General features: G+C 37.2%; 1 protein-coding gene across 2 annotated transcripts in view; it reads right to left on the bottom strand.

The window, feature by feature from the left end:
- Positions 1-27,975, bottom strand: part of TRIM26 (tripartite motif containing 26) — a 71,237-nt gene that overhangs the window by 35,743 nt on the left and 7,519 nt on the right. Inside the window, exon 1 of one of the 2 annotated variants that reach the window (XM_074236811.1) lies at positions 11,495-11,626. The exons of the other annotated variant lie outside the window; for it this stretch is intronic. The gene's annotated coding sequence lies outside the window, so the exon portion shown is untranslated. Of the gene's footprint in view, positions 1-11,494; positions 11,627-27,975 lie in introns of those variants that run through there. 2 annotated transcript variants of the gene reach the window in all.

Below are 27,975 nucleotides of genomic sequence, written 5' to 3'. Positions count from 1 at the left end.
CCACCATTGCCATTGCTGATCGCAACTCCCTCCATTCATACTTCTCTACTACCATGAACTATATTTTCTCTCTCCTTTCAATCTGTCTCTGCTGTAGGTTAGTTGAATGGCGCAGCAGACAGATCCCTAGCCCTGGGGCCAAGAGGCTCCAAACCCACATACCACCCCTTACCCAGCATCCACCCAGCCCTAATGGTGTCAGACAGGCCATCCAATCCCAGCCCCTTGCAAAAAGTAAAAAAGAAAATGTGTTATATCTGACCACTCTCCCCCTATGGTCCATACTTTCCTCCATCATTCACATCCCCCCCCCTTCCCCCTCTCCCCCTTCTCTCCTTCTTACTCCAGATGTCTATACCCCATTGAGTATATATGCTGTTTCCTCTCCTAGTCACTTCTGATGAGGGCAAAGATTCCCTCATTCCCCCTCACCTTCCCCCTGCCATATCATTGCAATGGCTCATTGTAATAAAGAAAAATTTTATTATATGAAATATCTTAGCCTATTCCTCCTCTCCTTTATCTTTCTCCCATTACATTTCCCTTTTTTTCTATTGACTCCATTTTTACACCATATTTTATCTTCAAATTCAGCTTTCTCCTGTGCTTCATCTATAAAAGCTCCTTCTACCTGCTCTGTTAATTGAGAAGGTTCATAAGAGAATTATCAGTGTCATTTTTCTATACAGGAATACATGCAGTTCATCATCAAGTCCCTCATATTTTCCCCTTCTCCTCCAATCTCTATGCTTCACCTGAGTCCTGTATTTGAAAATCAAACCTTCTGTTCATCTCTAGCCATTCCAACAGGAACATCTGAAATTCCCCTGATTCACTGAAAGTCCATCTTTTTCCCCCTGGAAGAGGACATTCAGTTTTGCTGGGTAGTTGATTCTCAGTTGCATTCTAAGCTCTTTTGCCTTCTGGTATATTATATTCCAAGCCCTACGAGCTTTTAATGTAGTTGCTGCTAAGTCCTGTGAGATCCTGATTGCAGCTCCACGGTATTTGAATTGTGTCCTTCTGGCTGCTTGTAATATTTTCTCTTTGACTTGGGACTTCTGGAACTTGGCTATAATATTCCTGGGGGTTGGTTTTTTGGGATCTCTTTCTTGGGGGGATCTGTGGATTCTCTCCATTTCTATTTTGCCCTCTGCTTCTAGGACATCAGGGAAATTTTCCTGTAGTAATTCTTTGAAAATGATGTCAAGGCTCTTTTTCTGATCGTGACTTTCAGGTATTCCAATAATTCTGAAATAATCTTTTCTAAATCTGTTTTCCATATCAGTTGTTTTTTCAATGAGATGTTTCACATTTTCTTTTAATTTTTCATTCTTTTGGTTTTGAAGTTGATTCCTGATTTCTCGTAAATTCATCAATCTCCCTGAGTTCTATTCTTTGTCTAAAGGATTTGGTTTCCTCAGAGAGTTTTCTTATCTCTTTTTCCATCTGGCCAATTCTGCTTTTTAAAGCATTCTTCTCCTCAATAACTTTTTGAACTGTTTTATCCATTTGACCTAAGCTGGTTTTTAACATGCTATTTTCTTCAGCATTATTTTGGATTTCCTTGACTAAGCTGCTGACTTCATTTTCATGTTTTCCCGGCATCTCTCTCATTTCTTTTCCCAGTTTTTCTTCTAACTCCCTCATTTGATTTTCAAAGTCTTTTTTGAGCTCTGTCATAGCCTGAGCCCAATTTCTATTTTTCTTGGAGTCTTTAGATGCAGGAGCTTGTGCTTCCTCATCTTCAGACTGAGTGTTGTGATCCTTCTTGGGCTCACAATATTTCTCAATGGTGTTCCTCTTGTTTCTCTGCTTGCTCATTTTCCCCAGCCTTAGCCTGTTTTGGGGGTGCTTCCTGAGCTTTTGGGACACTCCCACAGGGACTCTGTCCTCCCTCCTGGTCTGTGAATGACCATATGCGCCCCCCTCTGCCACAGGGCTGAGGGTGGGGGCTGCTGTTCTATGGGGAGGCCTAGACTGTGATCAGGATCTGAATGTGGTCAGAACCCCAGAGTCTTGTTCCAGGGACAGAACTCTGCAGTCTCTCTCTTCCTATTTTAACTCTTCATGAATTTTGGTTTTCAATAAGATTCATATCAACAAATAATTGGATTTTGCTTTCTAAACTACTGTCACTCTACTACATTTTATGTGTGACTAACTCATTGACATTCAGAGTTATGAATATTATTTATCTAGCCTTCCACCAATCCTGTTAAAATATTTCTTCTTCCTACCTTGAGATTACTCCTGCCTTATTTTAATCCTCCCTTTCAAATACCTCTTCTCCCTGTGATCAAATCATCATAGGCATAAGTAGCAAGGCATTCTGGGAGAAAACAGAAGGAAAGATTGGTTAAGCAAGTCAAAACCACCACTGCCTCCCATTAGAACAAGGTAAACAGCCCAGCTCAGAGCCCAAGAGTTTCAGAAAGAGCAGTACATTTCAGTTTACCAATGCTTCTTCCTAGAGAGACTTTCAAGTCATGAGAGGAAAAGAAATCTTGTACTGATGAAAATGATGACAATGACATTGACCAGCATTTAAACAGATTTAAAATTTGTGAAGTGCTTTGTCACATTTTATCCTCACAACAATTCTAGCTGCTATAATCATTATTTTATAGATGAAAAAATTGAGATAGATTATCTTGCCCAGATTCACAGCTGAGGGTCAAAGCTGAACTCATCTTTTTTAATTCTGCTTCCTTAGGAGTCACAGATATGAAAGAGCAGGAAATAAAAATTCTCAGTTTGAGCTGCAAAAATGGTTAGCAGCCCAAATGGCAACACTTATTTCAATAAAACCCTAAAAATCATAGCAGGTTGAATAATGATTAAGAAATCAGCAAAAAAAAACTACAGTAGGGGCAGCTAGGTGGCATAGTGGATAAAGCACCAGCTTTGGAGTCAGGAGTACCTGGGTTCAAATCCGGTCTCAGACACTTAATAATTACCTAGCTGTGTGGCCTTGGGCAAGCCACTTAACCCCGTTTGCGTTGCAAAAAAAAAAAACCCTAAAAAAAAACTACAGTAAATTATTACTTCCATACTAATACTATCCCCTAACACACATAACTACTCAGAGAAAGGAATAGCTTACAAGACTTTCAACTTTTCAATTTATTGAAATTCATGAGAAAGGGTGGATAGAGTGTATATCAGATGAACACCCCATTTTTATGTGAATTTGGAGACAAATAACCTGGGCTTAGATCAAGGCTCTAGACTTTTTGACTTTGGATTTTGCCTCCTTGTGTCTCAGTTTCTTCATCTGTAAAATGAGGAGATCTGATTAGTTGACAGCTAAAGTTCACTTCCAATGCTATATCCAAATAATTTCTAAAGTCCCTCACAACTCTAATTTTCAAGCATAACATAACCACCCACCTCTTGTCTAGACTACTGCAATGGGCTTTATTTGTACTTTTGCTGTGTTTTACTTTTTTTTCCAATTAATAAGCATTTATTTTCTCTCTCCATCTCCTCTCCCAAGTGGAATGAAAAAAGAGGAATAAAATTTTTGTAAGAAATATGTATAGTTGGGGGCAGCTAGGTGGCACAGTGGATAGAGCACCAACCCTGAAGTCATAAGGACCTGAGTTCAAATATGACCTCAGACACTTAATAATTACCCAGCTATATAATCTTGGGCAAGTCACTGCCTTGCAAAAAAAAAAAGAAGAAGAAGAAGAAGAAGAAGAAAGAAAGAAAGAAAGAAAGAAAGAAAGAAAGAAAGAAAGAAAGAAAGAAAGAAAGAAATTAAGAAAGAAAGAAAGAAAGAAAGAAAGAAAGAAAGAAAGAAAGAAAGAAAGAAAGAAAGAAATATGCATAGTTAAATGAAATAAATTCCTACACTGGCAATGTAAAAATGTCTGGTCTCATTCTTCATCAAATTCCATGTTCTCTTTAATATTCCTCATTATCATTCTAATTATGGCTGGGTATTGCAATGATCAGAACTAAGGCTTTTAAAATTGTTTTACTTTACAATGCTGTTGCTATTGTATAAATTATTCTCCTTATCTAGCTCAGTTCACTCTTTATCAATTCATACAAGACTTTTCAGATTTCCTTGAAACTATCCCTTTTATCATTCCTTACAGCACAATGATGTTTCATGACATTCATATAACTTAATTTATTTAGACATTTTCACAATTGATGAGCAATATCTCAGTTTCCATTTCTTTGCCAAAAATATAAATATTTTTAATTGGGCATAATAAAACTATGGGATAAGGACATTGTGAATAATTTTCATTTTACAGATGAAACAGCTGTGTCTCAGAAAAGCTGAATGATTCACCTGGGGTCATATAATATCAGAGGTAGGATCTGAATCTATCTCTCTCTTAATTTCAAGTGTAGTACTATTTGTACCAAGTCTATACTTTACCAAGTCAAACCAATGATTCTAATTTTTAAGAGGAGGGATTAATCCACAATACCTAGTACAAGGCTCAGTTTGTTCATCCATAGAACAGAGGCAATAATATGTATAGCTTACTGAATCATTTTTTAAAAAAAGTTCTTTGGGGGCAACTAGGTGAATAGAGCACTGGCACTGGAGTAAAGAGGACCTGAGTTCAAATCTAACCTTAGACACTTAATAATTACTTAGCTGTGTGACCTTGGGCATTTAACTCCATTGCCTTGCAAAAACAAACAAAAAACGTTCTTTGTAAACTGTTGTCTTTCCTTCCTCTTTCCTATTTTTCTCCTTTCCCTTTCCTTTGTCATTTTCCCAAGAACTTAGGAACTGGAAGTTGGGTCCTTGCTCCATGATCCAGTCTCTTCTGTATCCCCCTGCATCTTAGGATGAAATGATGGAGCCTGCATTAAGTGTGAGTTCAAACTAGCTGAGAAGTCTACAACTTCAGTTATTTACTTAATCAAATTCTTAAGAGAAAATGTTCTAATATCCACCCCTAGACCCCTTTGTTTGGAGTGACATGGAAGCTAACCTCATTTAATGACTCTATCCCACAGAATCTTTTTTTTTTTTAGGTTTTCGCAAGGCAATGGGGTTAAATGGCTTGCCCAAGGCCACACAGCTAGGTAATTATTAAGTGTCTGAGGCCGCATTTGAACTCAGGTACTCCTGACTCCAGGGCTGGTGCTCTATCCACTGTGCTACCTAGCCACCCCCATATCCCACAGAATCTTGAAGGTTGAAAGCCATGATCCTTCAAGGTCCTTCTTTCATGTCATGAAAGCATGAATTCCCAGCCTCTACTCCCTTGCTTTGGAGTAGCTCAGTTGGTGCAGAAAAGTTCAAATTGGGCTTCAAACACTTACTAGCTGTGTGATCCTGGACAAATCATTTAATTTCTATCTAAGTTTCTACATCCATAAAATGAGGATAATAATAATAATAATAGCATCCATATCCCAGAAAAAATGAAATATATATAAAGCACTTTGCAAACCATGAAACATAAAAATGTTAGCAATCATTGAGAAAAAAAATCCTTCATCAGAACTTTTCCCCTCCTCCCACACAGTCTATAGTCTCCTCAGACTTCAATTTCATTATGATCTTTTTAGAAAAATTTTCCCAATTACATGTTAAGACAATTTTTAACATTTTTTAAGTTTTGACCTCAGGTAGATAGAAAGAAAAAAAGAAAGGGAGGAAGGAAAGAAAAAAGAGGAAGGAAGGAAAGAAAAAAAGAGGAAGGAAGAAAGGGAAGGAGGGAAGAAAAAAAAGAAAAATAATATATTTCAGTCTGTATTCAGACAATATTGATTCTTTTTCTGGAGATGGGTAGCACTTTTTTTAGGGATTTTTTTTTGCAAGGCAATGGGGTTAAGTGGCTTGCTCAAGGCGACACAGCTAGATACTCCTAACTCCAGAGCCAGTGCTTTATCCACTGCACCACCTAGACACCCTCAAGGGTGAACATGAGTCCTTTGAGATTGTCTTAGATCATTATATCATTATTAACAAGTTCTCTTTCATAAAGTATCTTCTCACATCACATTTTTTTCATTCTTATAATGTCTCTCTTCAGGAATGGGTACTCCTCTCATACTCCTCCAACATTCTGAGCCATAGTGAAAAGTGGGCATACTCTTTGCCCTTCATTCTCACTTTCACACTATCCTCTTGTCACCATCACTCAGCAAATTCTCTTCTATTAGAGGCTTATTCACCCCATCTACCCATATTATGAATCCAAATCCTTGTCAATCATCCACTAGACTCCAAAACATCTTCCCTTTGTTCTCAAGGACTTCAGTAACTAGTGTTTTTCTCCATACTACCTTCTTCATATTTGAGGCAACTGAGTATTCATGTCAAAATCCTCCTAATCATGCTGGATTACCAGTTTATCAGCTTCCTCAATTCATCATCATTCCATCTCCCTATTAAAAAAAAAAGCCATTCTTCCAATTTCAGCATTATACATAATCATGATACCTCCATAATCCAGAACCAAAGAGGCAAAATGGATTTCTAATAGGACACTGGTCTTAGAGTCAAGAAGATCTAGGTTCAAATCTAGACTCAGCCATTTACTAACCAATATGATCTTAGGCAAGACACATAATTTCCTATGTTCCTCAATTTTCTCATCTGCAAATGAGAGGAAGGTTAGATTCAATGGCTTCTGAGGTCTCTTCTAGCATGAAATCTATGATTTTTGTCAGTTTTGACATCTCTTTCTGATTATAATATCCTTCCTACTTTGTCTCAGTGTTCCTAAACTAAGAATTTGTCCTTATCATGCCCTCCTTAAAATGACCTACCATGATTCCATGCCATGAAGTCATTCTTGGCTTTTCCTTCTCCCTCACTGCCCATATTGTGTCAATTCTATGTACCCAGAATCTATCGACTTCAATCACCTTTGCCTCATTCACATGACAACTATCCTGATTCATTCTTTGAAGTATTCATCATTCTGATTGGTCTCCTTATTTCCAGGGGTTCTCCTCTCCAATTCATACTTCACATAACTGCAAATCAATGCTTCTAAGGCAGATCTGATCCCATTGCTCTCCCCATCCAAAACTCCCTAGTGGCTCCCTATTGTCTCTAGTATAAAAAACAAACTTCTCTTTTGAAATTTAAAAACCAGTACAGTCTGATTCCAGCCTACCTTGATATATTTATTTCCTTTAATTTCCCTGCACAAACTGTCCCCCTAAGTTGTTCCCCAAATTCATGGTGTTTTCTCTGTTTCTTTGCACAGGTTGTCCTCAGTTCCTGAGATGAACTCTCCTCACTTCAACTTCTTAGAATTCCTTTCATGTTCCCATTATGGGTTAGTGATGCTTGTCCTTCAGTCTCAAAGAAGACCATGACATCAGGGAGATGATACCATGACAAGCACTCTGAAGTAGATTTGAGTGAGGGAGTGTTGTGCTAAGTCATCAGCCTCACTTTCTTCTCCAGAGTCATCTGGGTTCAGTGGCCAAGACAATCAGGGTTAAGTGACTTGTCCAAGGTCATACAGCTAGGGAGAGTCAAGTGGCTGAGGCTGGATTCAAACTCCCATCTTCCTGATTCCAAAGCCACTACTCTATCCACTGTGCCACCTAGCTGCCCTCTCTCCCTAATGGAATGGCTTTGTATTTATTTTTCTATGTACATATCATATCTCAGAGATAGGATATAATATCCTAGAGAACAGGAATTGTTTTGTTTCCGTCGAATACCCAGAGTCTACCTAGCATAAAGTCTTGTTTATAGTAGGCACTTAACAGATATTAATTGAATCCAATTTCCTCCCTTCCCCACAGGAAGTAAGATCTATTCTAGACTCTAAGATCTGGTCAAATGGATTAACCTAGACCAGATCACTTCCCCTCTTGGCCTCAATTTTCCTTATCTATAGAATAAGGTCTATAAAATTAAGTCAGATTAACTCTTATCTTCCCTTCTAATTCAGACAGCATCCATGCTGTGATTTTTTAACTCTCCCTGGGCCTTCACTCACAGAAATTCTCAGTGAAGAGAAGATGATTAATCATTAATAGTTATGTTTCTTGCATTCTCCTCAACATCTTCCTAACCTGGTTAATGATCACAAAGCTGAGAGAAGTCAAAAAAATAGTTTCTTGTCAGGAAAAGTCAAAGACAGTGCAGTTGAGTGGAAATCATCCTGAATTTGGGAGTCAAAAGACCTGGTTTTGAATCCTGCCTCTGGCACTTAACTATTTAAGGAGAAGCATAACTTCTCCAAACTTCTTTTTCCTCAACTATAACTTGGGGATAACAATACTTTATATTTTTGACTTTAGGAGCAGTTATGAAGAAAGTGCTCTGTAGACCTTAAAGAGCTATAAAATGCTATATTAAAATTGTTGATGTTGTTTGTCTTTCATTCTCAAAGAAGATAATGGCACAACAGATAGAATGCTAGACTTGGAATCCAGAAGACCTGAGTTCAAATAGAGCCTCAGACATTTACTAGCTGTGATTAATCACTTAACCATTTTTTGACTCAAATTCCTCATGTTAAAAATGAGGTAATAGGGGTAGCTAGGTGGCCCAGTGGATAGAGCACAGCACTGGAGTCAGGAAGATCTGAGTTCAAATCCAACCTTGGACACGATACTTACTTAGGTGTGTAACATTGGGCAAGTCACTCAACTCCATTGCCTTGCAAAAACGAAACAAAAAAATATGGTAATAATAATACTACCACTGAACTCTTAGGACTTCTAAGAGGATAAAAAAAAACATAAAGCACTTTGCAAATCTTAAAGTTCTATATGAATGTTTATTGTTATTTTGATTATTAATACCCTATGGACTGGGAATTTATTATATATAAATATCAATCCTGAAGAAAGGACTTCTGGACAGCTATCATCTCACCAGGTTTCTATAACAACAATAAATCACTTTATGGTTTTAGTTCAAGTATTCTTTCAGTGGGAATCCAAAAATTTGTGCTTTTGTCTGACCTCTATGCTTACTTGCTGCACAGCACTGGGTAAAATATTAAAGTTTTGTGGGGCTTAGATTTTTTCCATGTATAAAACAAAAAGAAAAAATCTCTATCCTATATATTTTGTAGTTTGTCATCAGGATAAAATTAGTTAACAGATTGGGAAATATCAAGTGTCAATATAAATAACAGTAACTCATTTCTATAGCACTTTAGGCTTTTCTCTCTTTGCAACAGCCCAATCACATAATTATTAACTCTCCATTTTACTAATGACTAAATTGATGTTCAGAAAAGTTAGGTATCTTGATCATTATCACACAATTGGAGTGATCAGTTATAGAATAAAAAGTCAAAATCCAAGTCACTACACTACAGACATGTCTTCACTATTAGCAGATGGGCACTGCTGGAGCCAGATAGATCCCAAGCTCTAAAATCAGTGGATAGAAACAAATCTCAGTAGATCTAATAAACATGAGAAATCATCAGAAAAAACAATTAAAAACTCTTCCTGCCCTCTTAGGAAAGAGTAAAGGGGGGGGGTCTCTTTTCACTTCCTAGATTATGGAATCTGATTCAGATTGATTGCCCAATCAAATTTTATTAAATTTTGTTTGTTCAAATTCACAAATGGAGTGAGTAAACTAAATAAATTATTTAGAATCTGAGTTACAGAAACAAAACACATTTCAAACACTTTCTCCCAGCACTGAAGGGAGCTAATCAGAATCACCATTTGTAGATAGCTCTCTAGTGCCCTCCCATCCTTTCCCTACTCTCCTTTCCTCATTTCTCCCCTCCCCTCTCTCCTCCCTTCCCCCATGGTTGAGCCTAGCTACCTCCTACCTAATCACTATTGTCAGCCTAATGCAGTGGAAAGAATGTCGGATTTGGAGCTAGAACCTACATAAATTGGGTTTCCTGGGTTGTGGTTTCCTCAGGTATAAAATTAGGTTAAACTAAATTTTAGGTTAAACTAAATTTAAAAATTTTTGAAAAATTCCTTCCAGTTTCAAATTCTGTATGAATCTATTTACTTTTTCTTAGGCTCCTCCCTCAAAATGCACCTCTTATCTCTATTCCAAAGGCTTTTCTCTGATTAGAAAGCATCAGTTCAACTCTCCATGGCCTTGAGACTAAGTCTGGACATTCTGCTGCAACATGATCAATCCCAATTTAACCTGGATACTACTGTTAATTTCCTGCTTTCCAAAACCAACTTCTTTTCATTCTATCTTTCTTTTCCTTATGTAGTGTTTGTCACACCCAAAATCAAATGCAGACAATTTTGTTCTGTGATGAAACTGGACAGCATATGACCAAGGTGCTCATTCTGATTCTATCAGTCTCTGCACCTCAATTTCTATATCTATAAAATGAAAATAGTTATCTATCTTATTCAACTCGTAGAATTTTTTTAAGAATCTGACAATACTGATGGTGGAAAATGCTATAAAATTAAAAGGCACTTTACAGATTCAAAGGATTAATAACAAGAAGGAAGAGGACGAGAAGAGAAGGAAGAAGAGGAAAGACAAAGGAGCAGAAAAAATGTGGAGAATTCAATATTCTTTTTCAAGCATACAAATTCAGTTCCATGGCCTCAGCATAGCATATAGTGTGTGGAATCCAAAGTCTCAGAAGACCTGAGCTCAAGGCTAGAATCAGAGACACCCTCAATGTGTGACTCTGAGCAAGTCACTTCCTCTCTAAGTACTTCAACTTCCTCCTCTTCAGATCTGCATAAGGTTGTTACATCCCTTATAAACCTTATAAACCTTAAAATGCCTTATAAATCAGATGTAGCAGTAGAGTCTCATAATCAGGCCTGTAAAAACAATAATGTTTATCATCCCTTTGATTCCCTGAAATCCCAGAGAATAATTTATACATCCTCGAAGAGGGGGGATGGGAAAAAATTTTCATTCACAGAATGATAATTGACATCATGGAGGATGTCATGGTTACTCATGAATATATTTCATATTGAATAATATTTTACCATTTACAAAGTCCTCGTTTTTGTTCTTCAGGACTGTGAGAGCAAAGGGCAAGGCAGATATCATCCACCTATACTTGAAGCACAATGGGGTAAAATAACTTAACCAGGCTCATAAATCAAATATGGGGCACAAGCCAGGGTTCAAACATCTGCCTCCTAGAGCTGTGCCTACATCAAAGGTCAGCAGTCCTATGGTTTCTTTTATGGGCTGCCAAAGCAGGTCATTTCAAAAAAAAAATTAATAGACTTCAGGATATAGATGATGCAAGCAATCAAACCTTCCCACTCCAGGCTCTGATGCCTCTAAGAAATAGACTAAAGCAGCAAGGAGCAACAAGGGATGGCGAGATAGACCTGGAAAAGGGAAGGGTTAAATAAACAGGGAGATTGCGCCGAACGAAACCCGGGGAGCTGGCAGATCTAAGCCAGCAACAGAAATCCATTGGTATTACAGATTGCCCACCCCCTCACCTCCCTCCTCAGCCACCGCACGGATGCCCGCATTTGGGCCCTCCGGATCCTGGGATGGGGGCTGGGGCTGAGGATTATGTAAGCTTTAACCTTGAGGGTCTCTACTCACCTCCCGGAGCTCCAGACCTCGACTAGGTGTGTGGGAGGGGGAGGGTCGAAAATGGCCGTGAGGCCCCCCCCCAGCTCTCGCCAGCCGCGGCTGTGAGATTCCGGGAACAGCCAGCTCAATAGAGTCCCCACCCACAGGACGCCAGCCCAGAGAGAAGATTTTTTTTTTAACAAAGCCAATTCCAGGATTGGCTGTATCCAGGTTATATCTTCCAATCACATGATCAAATTCTCTTTAGTCACTGGTTACTAGGTAGAGAACTGAAGAGCGTCTAGGCAGGAAAAGCAAACTGAAATTGGCTCTATAGAGTATGGGAGTGGGAGGTGAGGGCGTTGCTGATCGCCTGAGGCCGATTTTTGAAGCTGAAAGGACTTCCCACTTTTCAACTTGCCTCTCAAAGGCCATAACCCTTTGGACAGACCTTCGAGGCCATCTCAAGGACCAGAAAAAACTTTTTCTGATTCACCTTTTAATACCCCGTAACTGGCTTTCAGTTCCCTCCTGAAGCAGGCAGTAAAAAAGAGACAGACAGCTGAACACAGATGGACAAGGGAAGAGCCACAGGTTCATAATAGCTCGTTGTTAATGATTATTCGCCTTCATATAAGGCTTGCAAAATGTTTTCCTCAAAACAACTGTTTAATAATGATAATAATAAATAACTAACATTTAAAGCACCAGCCCTGGAGTCAGGAGTACCTGAATTCAAATCCGGCCTCAGACACTTAATAATTACCTACCTAGCTGTGTGGCCTTGGGCAAGCCACTTAACCCCATTGCCTTGCGAAAACCAAGGAAGGAAGGAAGGAAGGAAGGAAGGAAGGAAGGAAGGAAGTCCAAGGTTTATCATTGTACCCAGGGACATCTCCAGTCATCTGATCCATATCTGGCCACTGGACCCAGATGACTTTGGAGGAGAAAGTGAGGCTGGGGACTTTGCACAGAAACCTCTTACTCAAATTATTTGCACATCATGGGATCACCTGCCTGATGTCATGATCTTTTTCAAGAACAAAGGACAAGGGGCAGCTAGGTAGCATAGTGGATAGAACACTGGCCCTGGAGTCAGAAGGACCTGAGTTCAAATCCTACCTCAGACAATTAATACTTACTTAGCTGTAGAGAACAAAGGGCAAGTATCAAGAATCACTTAACTTTTATCTCATTTTCCTCACCTACTTCCCAGGTTTGTTGTTGAGATATTTTCAAAGTGTTTTGCAAACTTTAGAGTGCTATATAAATGTTAACTATTATTATTATTGCTCAGGATCACAGAGTCAAGAAATAGTAGAAGCAGGATATGAACCCCTGGGCCTCTGACTCCAGAGTCCATGCTCTTTCCCTGATACCACTTATGATGTATTGGTTAGTTTTGCAGAACTGTTTTCCCCCTCTTTTTTATTCTTTGTTACAAAAACTTACTTGCAAGGTAAGGAAATAAGAAGGAATATTGTGAAACATAAAGGTTATGGGTAAATAAAGAGCAATAAAAATCAAAATTTTGAAAAAAGAAAAGAAAAAGACATTAACAGGACATAGACCATCTAAAGATGCTGAATGATAGGCCTCTTAGGTGGATTAAAAAAATTGAGAGACACTGTTTCTGGGTAATTCAATAATTTTATTACTAAGGTCAGCAGGAGCATCACTTGGCCATCTCTCTTAGACAAGACACCCAATGGCAGTAAGCTCACACTTTATATAGAATAGGTATTCCTGGAGGTTGTAGATCAACTCTGATTGATTAGGACAGTAGGTGGGAGACTATATTAAAATAAGGATCTCCAGGTATGTCAGTAAGGTCAACCAAATCAAGATTAAAGAAACATCAATTTCTTTATCACCTGTTTCCACAAAAGGGAGAATCAATATTTTCCCAAACCTATCAGCAAATACATTAGGAATACTTACCCATTAGCCCCAAGTTAGAATTTCTTTTACTGTCTGAATAGATCTTGGCCTGTATAAATCTTGAAGAGAGATTTCTCACACTGGTTGGGAAAAATATTGTCCTAATACAATAATTAGTTATTAAATATAATAAAGAAATATTTATGTATTACATTCATTATTTATTTATTTATTATTTACATTTATTTATTTATTGCACTTAATTTTCTCAGGACAAATTCTTCACTAATTCAAACTAAAAAGATTCCTAGAAATCTCAGAGTCCATGGGGAAGAAACATTTGAACTTTGAATTATCTAAACAGTTTGCAAACAACAGTTCTGAAAATTTTCAGGGTCCTTAGTGGCCACTGTACAAATAAACCAACATAGAATACAGGCTAGCAAACTGCAGTTTATTTAACCACTCAAGAGTGTGACTCCTTTCTCTTTAAGTACACCCTCCAAACTTCCATTACTAGTAAGGGCTATAATATGTTCTATCTTAGGTTACCTGAGCAACAGATCATAGATTTAGAACTGGAAGGGAATTCAGAAACCATTACTCAGTCAAGGATTTATTAAGTTATCTTTATAGTTCTGTGATATGTTATATAGAAACAAAGAAAGGCAAAAACAATTTATGCTAGGAACTTACAATCTAATGAGGAAGATATCTTGTAAATTTATTTTTATAGATGAGGCAGTTAAGTGGTACAATGGATACAGCACCAGGTCTGGGGTCAGGAAGACTTGAGTTCAAATTCAGATCACTAAATGCGTGATCTTAGGCTAATAATTTAGCCTCTGTTCGCCTCAATTTATTCACCTATAAAATGGAGGATCCAATGAGATAACAGTTGTAAAAGGCTTAGCACAAGGTTTGACACATGGTGTCATAATTTTTTTAATGTGAAATCTGAGACCCAGGGAAGATTAAATGACTTGCCCAAGATTGCAAAGGTAGAACCTTCCTTACTCCAAAGCCAGTGCTCTATCCATTACACCAATTAGCTGCCCTTAAGGAGATCAAGATAGAGACTAGAAGACAAACTTCATGGTGAAATGGATATCAGAATCCTTAAGTGAGAGGAAAAATAGATTTAAATTATTTTAATAATAAAAAACCTATGATTTTAATTATTTAGTAAATTTTCAAGTAAGGAAATTCCTTCTGCCAATAGAGAGGGATCTTAAAGCATTACTGGAGACACTGACTTGGTCAAGCTCATAAAGCCAAGGATGTGCTAGAGTTGGGGTTTGAATGCTAGTCTTTCTGAGTCTTTGGTCAATTGTGTTATGACAAGATATTCAGGAAGAAATAGAGTGGGAAAAAAACCAGAGAGAGACAGATCTAGTTGGAGACTCAGTACAAGACTGACAGTAACAAGGAGATCTTATCTGCTAAAAAAGGAGCAGGAGCAAGACCCAACCTCTATTGTGTATGATTAGCCACTGAAGCAAGCGGGAAACAGAACCCCTGGGGATGCTTGCATATGCTCAGTTTTCAGGGCTATAATTGACTGAGTTTCTGCAGTTTCTAGAAAAGATCTCCATAAAATGCTCTGGGAAATTTGAGTCCTCCTCTCTCCCTTTCTGGAGAAGGTAGTTCATTGTAAATAGCTCCATAGTGGGTGGAGAGGATGCCTGGAAGAAATGGATTGCTTTGGTTCATTTTGTTTCCGGCACCAATCAGAAGGGAAAGGTCTGAAGAAACTCAAAGGAAATAAAATAATTGCAGAGACGTTAGAAAGGTGGCAACATTAATGTAATGAAAAGAGCATGATTTTAGAACTAGTAAAGACTTTCTAGAGATCAAATTCAGGTTCCCTATTTTACACTGCTTATGCCGCTTCTACTTTGACCTAGGGTAAATTGCTTCTCTTTCATTACCTTCAATATTTTCATCTGTAAAACAAAAGAGACATTCTTGTACTATCTGCCCTTTCTTGGTAAGAAAGGGGTATTGCAAAAAAATAAAAAAATCTATGGAAATTTGAGCTACTATTGTCAGGTAGAGATTGGTACATTCTAGCCCTAGTTGATTGTTGCCTTTTGTAATTAAAGAGAACCAAAATGACATCACTTTGTTGGAGTCCTCATTTTGTCTGACTGTGGCTGCTTAAAGCAATATGTCATCACCCACAGCTACTTCCATGTCCAAGAATTCTGAAATCCCTTTGTCTAATCATAATCTATTGACTTTTACCTTTCCTCTGCCTTATCTTACATATCCCTAATCTTTTTTAACATTTTATTTATTTTCCAATTATATACAATAGCAATATGTATCTATCATTTTTTGCAAGACTCTGAATTCTTCAATTTCCCCCTTCCCTACCCCCACCCACAGAAGGCTGTCTGATAGTCTCTACATTGTTTCTATGCCATACATTGATGTAAATTGAATGTGTTATAAGAGTAAATATAAGCCCCCTACCCCCCCCCAAGAAGATAAGAAACCTCAACAATAGAGAGAGAGAGAGGAAAAAAAATTGTACTTCAGACTGTGCTCAGATTTCAATGGTTCTGTCTCTGGGTCGAGTTGCTTTCTTTATCATAAGTCCCCCAGAGAAGTAAGTTGCTTCAACAGTTTTCCCACAGTCGCTATTACTAGCTGTACCTCCACTCTATTTCTCCCCACTCTCATTTATTCTATTCTCTCTCTCTCTCTCTCTCTCTCTCTCTCTCTCTCTCTCTCTCTCTCTCTCTCTCTCTCTCTCTCTCTCCTTTCATCCTGGCCATGTTCAAAAGTGTGTTGAATCTGAGTACCCTCTCCCCTGATCTTCCCTCTCTTCTATCACCTATTCCCCCCCTTCCCCCCATTCCCCCTTATCCTGTTTCTTTCTTATTTTTCTCTAGGGTAAGATAAATTTCCTCACCCTATTAAGTGTCTATGTTTTTTCGAACTCTGAGTCATTTCTGATGAAAATGAAAGCTCACTCATTCCCCCTTGCCTTCCCCCTTTCCACTCATTGAAAAAGCTTTTTCTTGACTCTTATGTGAAATTTCTTAGCTTCTTCTTCATATCCTTTCCCTTCCTCCCAGTACTTTCATCTTTTTACTATATTATGCCATTATATTCTGCTCTTTCCTATGTCCTGTCTATATATGCTTCTTCTAACAGTTCTTATAAATGAGAAAGTTCATATGAGTTATCAGTAGCTTCTTCCCATGCAGGTACAAACAGTTCAATATCATTAAGTTCCTCATACTTAGTCCTTCCTGTCCATCCCGTCTATGGTTTACCAGAGTCCTGTACTTGGAGATCAAACTTTCTGTTCAGCTCCGGTTGTTTCAATAGGAAAGTCTGAAAGTCCCCTGTTTCATTGAAAATCCATCTTTTCCCTGAAAGAGGATGTTCAGTTTTGCTGGGTAGCTGATTCTCGGTTGTAAAACAAAATCTTTTGCCTTACAGAATATCATATTCCAATCCCTCCAAGCCCTTAATGTAGATGCTGCCAGATCCTGTGTAATCCTGACTATGGAGCCTCAGGAGTTGGACTGTTTGTTTCTGGCAACTTTTAGAATTTTCTCTTTGATTTGGGAGTTTTGGAATTTGGCTATAATATTCCTAGAAGTTTTTCTTTTGGGATCTCTTTCAGGAGGTGACTGGTGAATTCTCTCAATTTCTATTTTACCCTCTGCTTCTAGGATCTCAGGGAAATTTTGCTGTATTATGTCTTGAAAAATGAAGTCTAGACTCTTCACCTGGTTGTGGCTTTCAGATAGCCCAATAATTTTTAAATTATTACTTCTGGATCTGTTTTCCAGGTCAGTTGTTTTTCCAATGAGATATTTCACATTTTCTTCTAATTTTTGGCTTCTTTGGAAGAGTTTTATTTCTTCCTGATTTCTTGCAAAGTCATCAGCTTCCTTTAGTTCCATTCTGCATTTGAAGGAGTTATTTTCTTCAGAGAGCATTTTTATCTCCTTTTCCAGCTGGCCAGTTTTGCTCTTTTAAGGAATTCTCCTCATTTATCTTTTGTTTTGCTTTTTCCATTTGGCCTAAACTGGTTTTTAACATATTATTTTCTTCAGTATTTTTTTGTATATCTTTCACCAAGTTTTTTATTTGGTTTTCATGATTTTTCTGCATCATTCTCATTTCTCCCAATTTTTCCTCCATCTCCCTTAATTGCTTTTCAAAGTCTTTTTTGAGCTCATCCATAGTCTGAGACCATTTTCTATTTCTCTTAGAAGTTTTGGATATGGAAGCTTCGATTCTGTCATCATCTGAGTATGTGTTTTGATCTTCCATGGGACTAAAGTAATTCTTTATGGTTAGATTCTTCTTTTTCTGTTGTTTCCTCATTTCCTCAGCCCAAGACAACACTTTCAAGGCTTTGGGTTTGTTTTTTTGGGGGGACACCCCACTGGGACCTTTATTCTTCCAAGTTCTTATGCTCTCTTGCTTGTGCTTTGATATGTAGATGGCCCCCCTCTGCCCTAGGGCTATAGGGTGGGATCCTTCCATCTTAGTATGGAAGCCCAAACTGCAATATCTGAGTGTAGGCAAACAGCAAAGTCCTACCCCAAGAGAGAGCAGAGAAATCTCTGCAGATTTCCCTTACCGTCTCTGGGGGTGCAGGCTGATTTTTCCAGATTCTTTTGGCATATTATGCAGCCAGGGCTCCTCATTCCGCACTCACCTAGGTGCAGCAGAGCTCTCTCATCACCCCTTCACTGCCGGTGATCTCTGGGCTGGGCTGGGCTGGGCTGCACTGCGCTGCATCTTTTTTTCCAGCCCCAAGTCCTGGTGAAACACACCTTTTCCACGGAACTTCTAAGTTATTTTGGTTAGAGTCATCCCTTGTTTGTTTTTTTGGTGTTTGGGGGGAAGGAATTCCTAGGAAATGCTGTCTTCAGACCACCATCTTGGCTCTGCCCCATATCCTTAATCTTCATCCTCACTGTGACCTCCACTTCCTTGACCTCTGAATTTTCTCCAAGGTCAATTCCCCTTCACTAGTTACCCTTTCCTTCCCATTTTGACTCCTAGGTGAACCAATTCAACTTTACATTGTCCTCCTTTTATGAATCACTAGATCCCTCATCAAATTGCTGATTATGTCCAGTCAAGACTCAATGGAAAAAAAAATTCATTCTTGGATCACTTCCACCAATAGCTAGGGTAGGATAGTTGATAAAGTTGCCATTCAGGTTGAGGAAATCACGCAACTATTCATACTGGGCCCACTACAAATTTATGTTCAACAACCTCAACTGGGTCTTACATAAATGTATTTATTATGTTAAACAGCCTTGCTGCTTCTAGGCAATTTTATGATACTTCCTTCATGAATCCACTTCCTATATCTTCCTTATCTGGGAAAAAAACCTCACTTGATCCTTCCATCTCTATTTAATATCCTCCAATTTCTCTTTTGTCCTTTATACTTTTGTCCTAAACTCCTTGAAAAGACCTTTATGATAGCTGCCTTTAATTTCCTCTCACTCTCACCTTAACCTCTTACATCTGTCTTCTAACCTTATCTTGCTACCAAAACTACTCTCACTGAAGTTACTAATGATTAGTAGCCAAATCCAATGAATGGTCTTTTTCTCAATCCTCATTCTCTTTAACTCTCTGCAGTTTTTGATTCTGTTAATCATGCTCTTCTCCTAGAACTCTCTTCTCTCTAGGTTTTTGGGACAACATTCTTTCCTGGTTTTCTGGTTATCATCTCTATACTGATGATTCTCAAATCTATAATTCATGCCCCTTTGTCTCCAATCTCCTATCTCTGACTATTTTTCAGACATCTTGAACTGAATGTCCACAAGAGAACTCTTTATCTTTCCCCTTAAACCTTCCCCACCTCCTAACTTTCCAGAGTATTATCATCCCAGTCCTTTAGCCTCACCACCTAGGAGTCATTAAGGATTCTTCTTTATCTTTCACCACCTATATATACAAACTGTTGACTACCAATTTCACATTTGCAGTACCTCCCTAACACATCCCTTTCTTTTCTCTGTACCACTCTAGTGTAGGCCCTCATGATCTAATAATTTTTTCTTTTTTCTTTTTTTAAAAATTTTTATTTAAGACAATGGGGTTAAGTGACTTACCCAAGGTCACACAACTAGGTAATTATTAAGTGTCTGAGGTTGGATTTGAACTCAGGTTCTCCTGACTCTAGGGCCAGTGCTCTATCCACTATGCCACCTAGTTGCCCCTACATGATTTGATTATTGCAGTAACCTGCTGATGGGTCTGCCTAGCTCTAATCTTTCCCTACTCCAGTTCAATGTCCATTCAGCACCAAAGTGGTTTTCCAAAAATACATGTTCTATTTGGAGTTTTCTTGGTGAAGATTCTGGAATGGTTTGCAATTTCTTTCTCCAGTTCATTTTACAGATGAGAAAATGGAGACAAATGGGATTAAGTGGTATGTATGCCCAGGGATACATAGCTAGTAAGTGAAGCCAGATTTGAACTCAGAAAGGGGTATCCTTGATTCCAAGTCCAATACTTTATCCACTATCCTACCCTAACTATCTCATTATTTTCTATCTAATTCTATTATCTGAGGACTGTTCCCATTTTCTGAAAAGGGATTAACTGAGGTGATTCTTCCATTTCCTAATTAAAATGTCTATTCATAGGGGTTGTCTTAATTTTGCCAGGGGAGATTCAAATGATATAATGTCAAGTCAGTCAGAAGGAGGACACAACTAGGTTTAAAAGACCCATCAGAATTCACTTGAGGTCATTTGGAACAACACACTCATTCCAAATTTTAACTCACTTTGTTAATATACTAATAATATTTGGAAAGTTTGAACCTCAGTCTACCTCTATTAATTTCTATTCCATAGTTGTTCCAATCTAGCTCACACATAACACATATTAACTATGTTGACAGTGAATTTTAGGGAGAACAAAATTTGCTCCATTTTGTCTTATATTTGCTATTATCTTTCTCTCTCTTTCTGAAGCCTCTTTGACACTATCCCCTGTGCTGCTTCCTTTCCTCCTAATCACTAGTCTATGCATTAAAAGTAAAAATAACTAACTGGAAAAGGAAACACAAGCTAATTGAAGAAAATAAAACCCTAAAAATTAGAATTCAACAAATAGAAACCAAGAATCTACAAGACAAGATAACATCAAAACAAACAAAAACAACTGAAAAATATTGAAGAAAATGTAAAGTGACTTTTAGGGAAAACAAATGACCTGGAAAATAGATCCAGAAGATACAATCTACAAATCATTGGACTACTAGAAAGTCTAGAACAACAAAAGAACCTGGAAAACATCATGCAGGAAATTATAAGGTAAACCTACCCAAATCTACTAGAACAAGATAATATAACCACTGAAAGAATCCACAGAACCCCTCCAGAAAGAAACCCCAGGATAAAATCTCCAAAGGCTGTAATAGCCAAATTCCAGAACCCTCAAATAAAGGAGAGAATATTGCAAGCAACAAAAAGACAATCAAACTCACACAGGACCTATTAGCCTCAACACTGAAGGATCAGAAGAAGTGGAATAGCATATTTTGGAGAGCAAAGGACCTGGGATTACAACCCACAATGTACTACCCTGCAAAATTAAGCATATATTGTCAGGGAAAAAGTGAATGTTCAATGAAATAGAGGACTTCCAGAATTTCCTGAAACAAAGACCAGAACTGAAGAGAGAATTCAATCACCAAACACATGACTGAAGAGTTGCATTTAAAAAAGGTAAAGAAAAAGGAGAAAGAAAAAACAAAACAAAATAAATGTTGGTAAAGACCATCAAATTGTATACAACCCTAAAAGGGAATATATAACACTTCTAATTCTTTAGAACCTTACTTCTCTTAGGATAATTAAAGGGTGGAATATAATTGAAGAGAATGAACCTAAAGGATATGGGTATAATTGGGTCTTATCTCTCAATTGAAGAGATTCAAGGTGACATCACTATGTTTGAGACAAAAATGTCCTGAAGAAAAGCAGGAGTGTTAACTTTTTTGTTTGTTTTTTAGGTTTTTGCAAGGCAAATGGGGTTAAGTAGCTTGCCCAAGGCCACACAGCTAGGTAATTATTAAGTGTCTGAGACCAGATTTGAATTCAGGTTCTCCTAACTCCAGGGCCAGTACTCTATCCACTGTACCACCTAGCTGCTCTTAACTTTAAACTTAAGTGTCTCATTATCCTTTGACTCAATTTAATCACATGGTACTTAGCACCTTGTCTAATGAGGACATCATAAAATGAGAGGATCTGAGTCACTGTCTCTGTAATTTACAATCATATTTAAAGTTCTCAGGTGAGACCTCCAGAGTCTCCCAGTACTTAGAGATCTTTAAGATTCTTACAGTTAATTAGATCAGGGTATGACTTAACTTGTAGTTTCATTTAACAAGGGGTTAAGTACCCTGGGTGGGGAGGAGGGGTGGTAAAATGTGAAAGAAAATAGGCCTGGGGGAGGGGCACAAATAGTTCAAGAAATGCTATGGCTTTAGATACTCTGGCTCATGAGGAGGATTGTGTGTACTTGAAAGATACTTGAAAAGGGGATGAGGTGAAAAATGATTATAATTATAATTTGTTGCAATTTGAGTCATTGATGCTTATCAAGTAATCAAATAAACAATCTCTAATGATATCTTGTTAACAATAGGAGCTTATCAAGCAATCAAATAATCAAACTGTGATTGATGATACCTGATTAACAATATTAAAGTGATAAATAACACTAAAGGAAAAGGAACAAAGATTTATAATTTTATAGGGAAAGAAGGGAGAATGTGAATGCTGAGTAAATTATTGATTTAGCCCAGTAAAGGAATAAGATACATTCCCACTTGGGTTTAAAAATCTAACTTAATCTATAGTGAAGGCGGGGGACAGGGAGAGGGAGAGTGGAAAAGGGAAAGATAAGGAAGGAAGGGACTCATCAAAGGGAAGGGAAGGGGGCAGCTAGGTGGTGCAGTGAATAGAGCATGGATCCTGGAGTCAGGAAGACCTGAGTTCAAATCCAGCCTTTAGACATTTAATAATTGTCTAGCTGTGGGACCTTGGGCAACTCATTTAAACTCATTGCCTCAAATAAATAAAAATTTAAAAAACAAAAAGGGAAGAGAAAGTATAAATGAAAATAAACAGAAAGTTAAATTTTTAAAAGAAAAGTCAAAGGAGAAAGGTAGTAAAATTTTGGTGAGGAGGAATAAGAGAAAAGGAAAGAGAAAAATATAAATGGAGAAATATAGCATGGAGGGAAATATAGAATTAGTAATCATAACTGTAAATGTGAATGGGGTGAACTGTTCCATAAAACGGAAGTGGATAGCAAAAAGGATTAAAAACTAGAATCCTGCAATATGCTGTTTATAAGAAATAAATCTGAAGTAGATAGATACACACAGGGTAAAGGTAAAAGGTTGGAGCAAAATATATCATGCCTCAGCTGAAGTAAAATAATCTGGGATAGTGATCCTAATCTCAGACAAAGTAAAAGCCAAAATCAATCTCATTAAAAGGGATAAGGAAGGAAACTACATCTTAAAAAGGCACTATTGATAATGAAGCTATATTATTACTAAACATGTATGCACTTAGTGGTATAGCATCCAAATTCCTAGAGGAAAAGCTAAGTTAATTACAAGGAGACATAGACAGCAAAACTTTAATAATGGGAGACCTCAATCTCCCTTTCTCAGAACTAGATAAATCTAGTAACAAACAAGAAAGAAGTTGAGAAAGTGAATGAAATCTTAGAAAACTTAGATATGATGGACCTCTGGAGAAAATGTAATGGGAATAGAAAAGAATATGCCTTTTTCTCGAGCACACATGGCACCTTCACCAAAATTGATCATGTACTAGGGAACAAAAAAATCTTACAATCAAATGCAGAAAGGCAAAAATAACAAATACACACTTCTCAGATCATGATACAATAAAAATTACTATAATAAAGGGTCGGGGAAAGATAAACCAAGAACTAATTGGAAATTAAATAACTTTATCTTAAATAATAGGTAGATCAAACAGCAAATAATAGAAATGATCAATAATTATATCCAAGAAAATGATAATGAGACATCATACCAATATGTATCAGATACAGTCAAGGCCGTTTTTTTAATTTGGGGATTTTTTTTTTGGCAAGGCAGTGGGGTTAAGTGACTTGCCCAAGGTCACACAACTAGGTAATTATTAAATGTCTGCGGTCAAATTAGAACTCAGGTACTCCTGACTCCAGGAACGATGCTCTAGTCACTACACCACCTAGCTTCCCTCAACCAAGGCAATTTTGAGGGGAAACTCTATAGCTCTAAATGCTTATGTGAATAAATTAGAGAAAGATGAGATCAATGAATTGGGTAGACAACTAAAAAAGCTAGAAAAAGAACAACATGAAGATCCCCAATTAAATATCAAATTAGAAATTCTGAAAATTAAGGGACAGATGAATAAAATTGAAAGCAAGAAAACCATTAATCTCATAAATAAAACTAAGTGCTGGTTTTATGGAAAAAGCCAATTAAATAGACAAACTTTTTAAAAAAAAAAAGAAAATAAGGGGCAGCTAAATGGTGTAGTGGTAAAGCACCGGCCTTGGAGTCAGGAGTACTTGGGTTCAAATCTGGTCTCAGACACTTAATAATTACCTAGCTGTGTGGCCTTGGGCAAGCCACTTAACCCCATTTGCCTTGCCAAAAAAAAAAAACCTAAAAATAAAAATAACCAAATGTCCAGTATCAAAAAAATGAAAAGGGTGAACTAACCACCAATGAGGAAGAACTTGAAGAGATAATTTGGAGCTACTTTGCTGAGCTGTATGCCAACAAATTGGATAACTTATTAAATTGGATGAATATTTACAAAAATACAAACTTCCCAGATTAACAGAAGAGGAAATAAATTACTTAAATAACCCCATTTCAGAAAAAGAAATTGAAGAAACCATCAATAAACTCTGTAAGAAAGTCTCCAGGTGCAGATGGATTTACAAGTGAATTCTATCAAACATTTAAGGAACAATTAATTCCTATTCTACATAAACTATTTTTAAAAAATAGAAAAGCAAAAAAAATTAAAAAAATTTTTTTTTTAAATAGGAGAGGAAGGAGTTCCACCAGACTCCTTTTATGAAACCAGCATAGTGCTGATACCTAAACCAGGAAGAAACAAAATAGACAAAGAAAATAATAGACCAATCTCCCCAATGAATATTCCAGTATTTTTTTTTTAGTTTTTTTTTCTTTTTTTTTTTGCAAGGCCATGGGGTTAAGTGGCACACAGCTAGGTAATTATTAAGTGTCTGAGGCCCCATTTGAACTCAGGTACTCCTGACTCCAGAGCCAGTGCTCTATCCACTGCACCACCTAGCCGCCCCCACTGTGCCACCTAGCCACCCCCCAATGAATAGTGACATAAAAATCTTAAATAAAATTTAAGCAATGATAACTACAGCAAGTTATTACCAGGATAATACACTATGATCAGGTTGGATTTATACCAGGCAGGCAGGGATGATTAAACATTAGGAAAACACTCAACATAATTAACCATATCAATAGCAAAACCAACAGAAATCATATGATTATCTCAATAGATGCTGAAAAAGCCTTTGATAAAATACAACATCCATTCCTATTAAAAACACTAGAACGTTTAGAAATAAATTGAGTTTTCCATAAAATAATAAATGCTTAATAAATAATATCAAATAAATAAATTGGTGAATAAATAATCTAATAAATAAATAAATAAAGCCATCAACAAATATTATATTTAATGGAATAAACTTGGAGCATTTTCAGTAAAATCAAGGGTGAAACAAGGATGCCCATTATGACATTACTATTCAATATAGTATTAGAAATGCTAGTAGTTGCAATAAGAGAAGAAAAAGAAATTGAAGGAATCAGAATTGGCAATGAGGAAGTAAAATTTTCACTCTTTGCAGATAATAAGATGGTTTACCTAGAGAACCTGAGAAAATCATATAACTCCTTGAAACAATTAACAAATTCAGCAAAGTAGCAGGATATTAAATAAAACCACATAAATCATCAGCATTTCTATAGATGAACAACAAAGTCCAAGAGCAGGAGGTAGAAAGAGAAATTTCATCTAAAATAACTGTAGACAACATTAAATACTTAGGAATCTCCCTCCCAAGACAAACCTAGAAACTATATGAGCACAATTACAAAGCACTCCTTATCCAAATAAAGCCAGATTTAAATAATTGGAAAAGTGTCAAATGTTCATGGTTAGGTGCCGGGGTCTAGCCTCCGCAGGGTCCTTGGAACCTGACAGGAGGGATAGAGTTGGTGAAATGAATTGAGTCAACACAGGGGTTAAATGCAGGTTGACTGACTGCTGCTCAGATTTTATTTTTATAGTCTCAGAATCATGTATGCATCAAGCAAGCAAGCTAAAATCATTTCCTTGTTTGCAAAAGTTTACAATTTTCATTATCAATCATATAATTCATGTGGTTACAAGTTTGATCATGTAGTGGTTACAAGTTTGATTATCAATCATGTAGTTAATTTTTATCCCTGCTCAGGCCAGGATGACCTCAACCTGTCTGCTACCTAGTTTGTTGCTGCATTGTAAAATTATTAATTCATTTAAAGTTATTAATTAAGCAGTTCATTTAATGGAACATTTTTTATGTTTCTGTATATGTAATGTTTTTCGATATGCTCCCTTGACAACCTATAGTAAGGGTTGTTATGTTTGTCCACCCATCTGTTAGCTCCTGCAATAACCAATTTTCCTTTCAGCCCTTGTTGGTAGGAACCAGTTTCTGTGACTTTTTTATTCTTTCCCAATAAACTAAGGCTGTTAGAGTTCACGTATAGGTCACCTATACTATTCTTTTTCTTTTTAAGGTTTTTGCAAGGCAAATGGGGTTAAGTGGCTTGCCCAAGGCCGCACAGCTAGGTAATTATTAAATGTCTGAGATCAGATTTGAACCCAGCTACTCCTGACTCCAGGGCCAGTGCTTTATCCACTGCGCCACCTAGCCGCCCCTATACTAACTATTCTTTCACCATCTTTAGCATATATTCCTGTGTATGGAAAGGGAGGCAGAACTGTTAATTTCCCAGGAATTCTACCTAACCCATCTTGTATCTGTTTTTCCTATATATATTCTTATATCTCCTTGGAATTCCCAGTGTTGGGTTTTCCAGAGATTTCATAATGTTGGAATCTTTTATATGCCTCGTGGAGAGGCAATCCTGTTAAATTTGGACAGAGTTCACAATCTGTTTTATTCAAAGAATTTCTCTGGAATCCTTCCTTTATAGTCATTCCACTATTAGGATGAGTAAGTTTTGCAATCAATATTAGACCTATAAATATTAGTATACATGGAATCCCTATATATATTGAAGAAGGAAATGTTGTTCCATCAGGCACTGTGGCCGCCTTGAGTCTTCTTGCCATGACTGTGTCAAACTTCTTAGAGACCCTGGCTTCCAACAGTTAGGTAGAACTAAAATAATAAAAATGACAATCCTACCCAAATTAAATTACTTATTCAGTGCCATACCAATCAAACTACCAAATAACTAATTTACCAAGCTAGAAAAAAAAATAACAAAATTCCTCTGGAGCAACAAAAGAGCAAGAATAGCAAGGAAACTGATGAAAAAAAAATGGAAAGGAAGGTGGCCTAGTTCTACCAGATCTAAAATTATACTATAAAGCAACAGTCATCAAAACTGCCTGGTACTGGTTAAGAAATAGAGTAATGGATCAGTGGATTAGGATAGATTCAAAAGAAGCCACAGTAAATGACTACAGTGATCTATTATTTGACAAACCCAAAGACATTAGCTTCTGGGATTAAGAACTCAGTATTTGACAAAAATTGTTGGGAAAACTAGAAAATAGTATGGCAAAAACTAGGTATAAATCTACATCTCATACCCTATACCAAAATAAGGTCAAAATGGGTACAGGATTTAGACATAAAGAGGAATACCATAGATAAATTAATAAACCAAAAATACTCTATCTGATCAATGGAAAAGGGATAAATTTATGACCAAACAAGAATTAGAGCACATTATAAATTGCAAAATCATTTTGACTATATGAAATTTAAAAGGTTTTACACTAATGAAATCAATGCTGCTAAAATTAGAAGGAAAGCAGAAAGCTGGGAAACAATCTTCACAATCAGGAGTTTTGATAAAAGTCTCATTTCTAAAATATATAGAAAATGCATCAAATTCATAAGTTTACAAGTCATTTCCCAATTGATAAATGGTCAAAGGATATAAACAGTTTTCAAATGAAGAAATTAAAACTCTATATAATCATATGAAAAAATGCTCCAAGGGGCAGCTAGGTAGTACAGTGGATAGAGCACCGGCCCTGGAGTCAGGAGTACCTCAGTTCAAATCCGGTCTCAGACACTTAATAATTACCTAGCTGTGTTGCCAAGATGAGAAAAAAAGGGAAGATGATCAATGCTGGAGAGGTTGTGGGAGGATTGGAACATTGATGTATTGCTGGTGGAATTGTGAACAGATCCAACCTTTCTGGAGAGCAATATGGAACTATGCCCCAAGAGCAATAAAACTGTTCAAACCCTTTGACCTAGCAATTCCAATT

This window comes from Macrotis lagotis, chromosome 5 (assembly GCF_037893015.1).
Source record: "Macrotis lagotis isolate mMagLag1 chromosome 5, bilby.v1.9.chrom.fasta, whole genome shotgun sequence".
NCBI classification, from domain to species: domain Eukaryota; kingdom Metazoa; phylum Chordata; class Mammalia; order Peramelemorphia; family Peramelidae; genus Macrotis; species Macrotis lagotis.
This window is presented reverse-complemented; position numbering and strand designations above follow the sequence as displayed.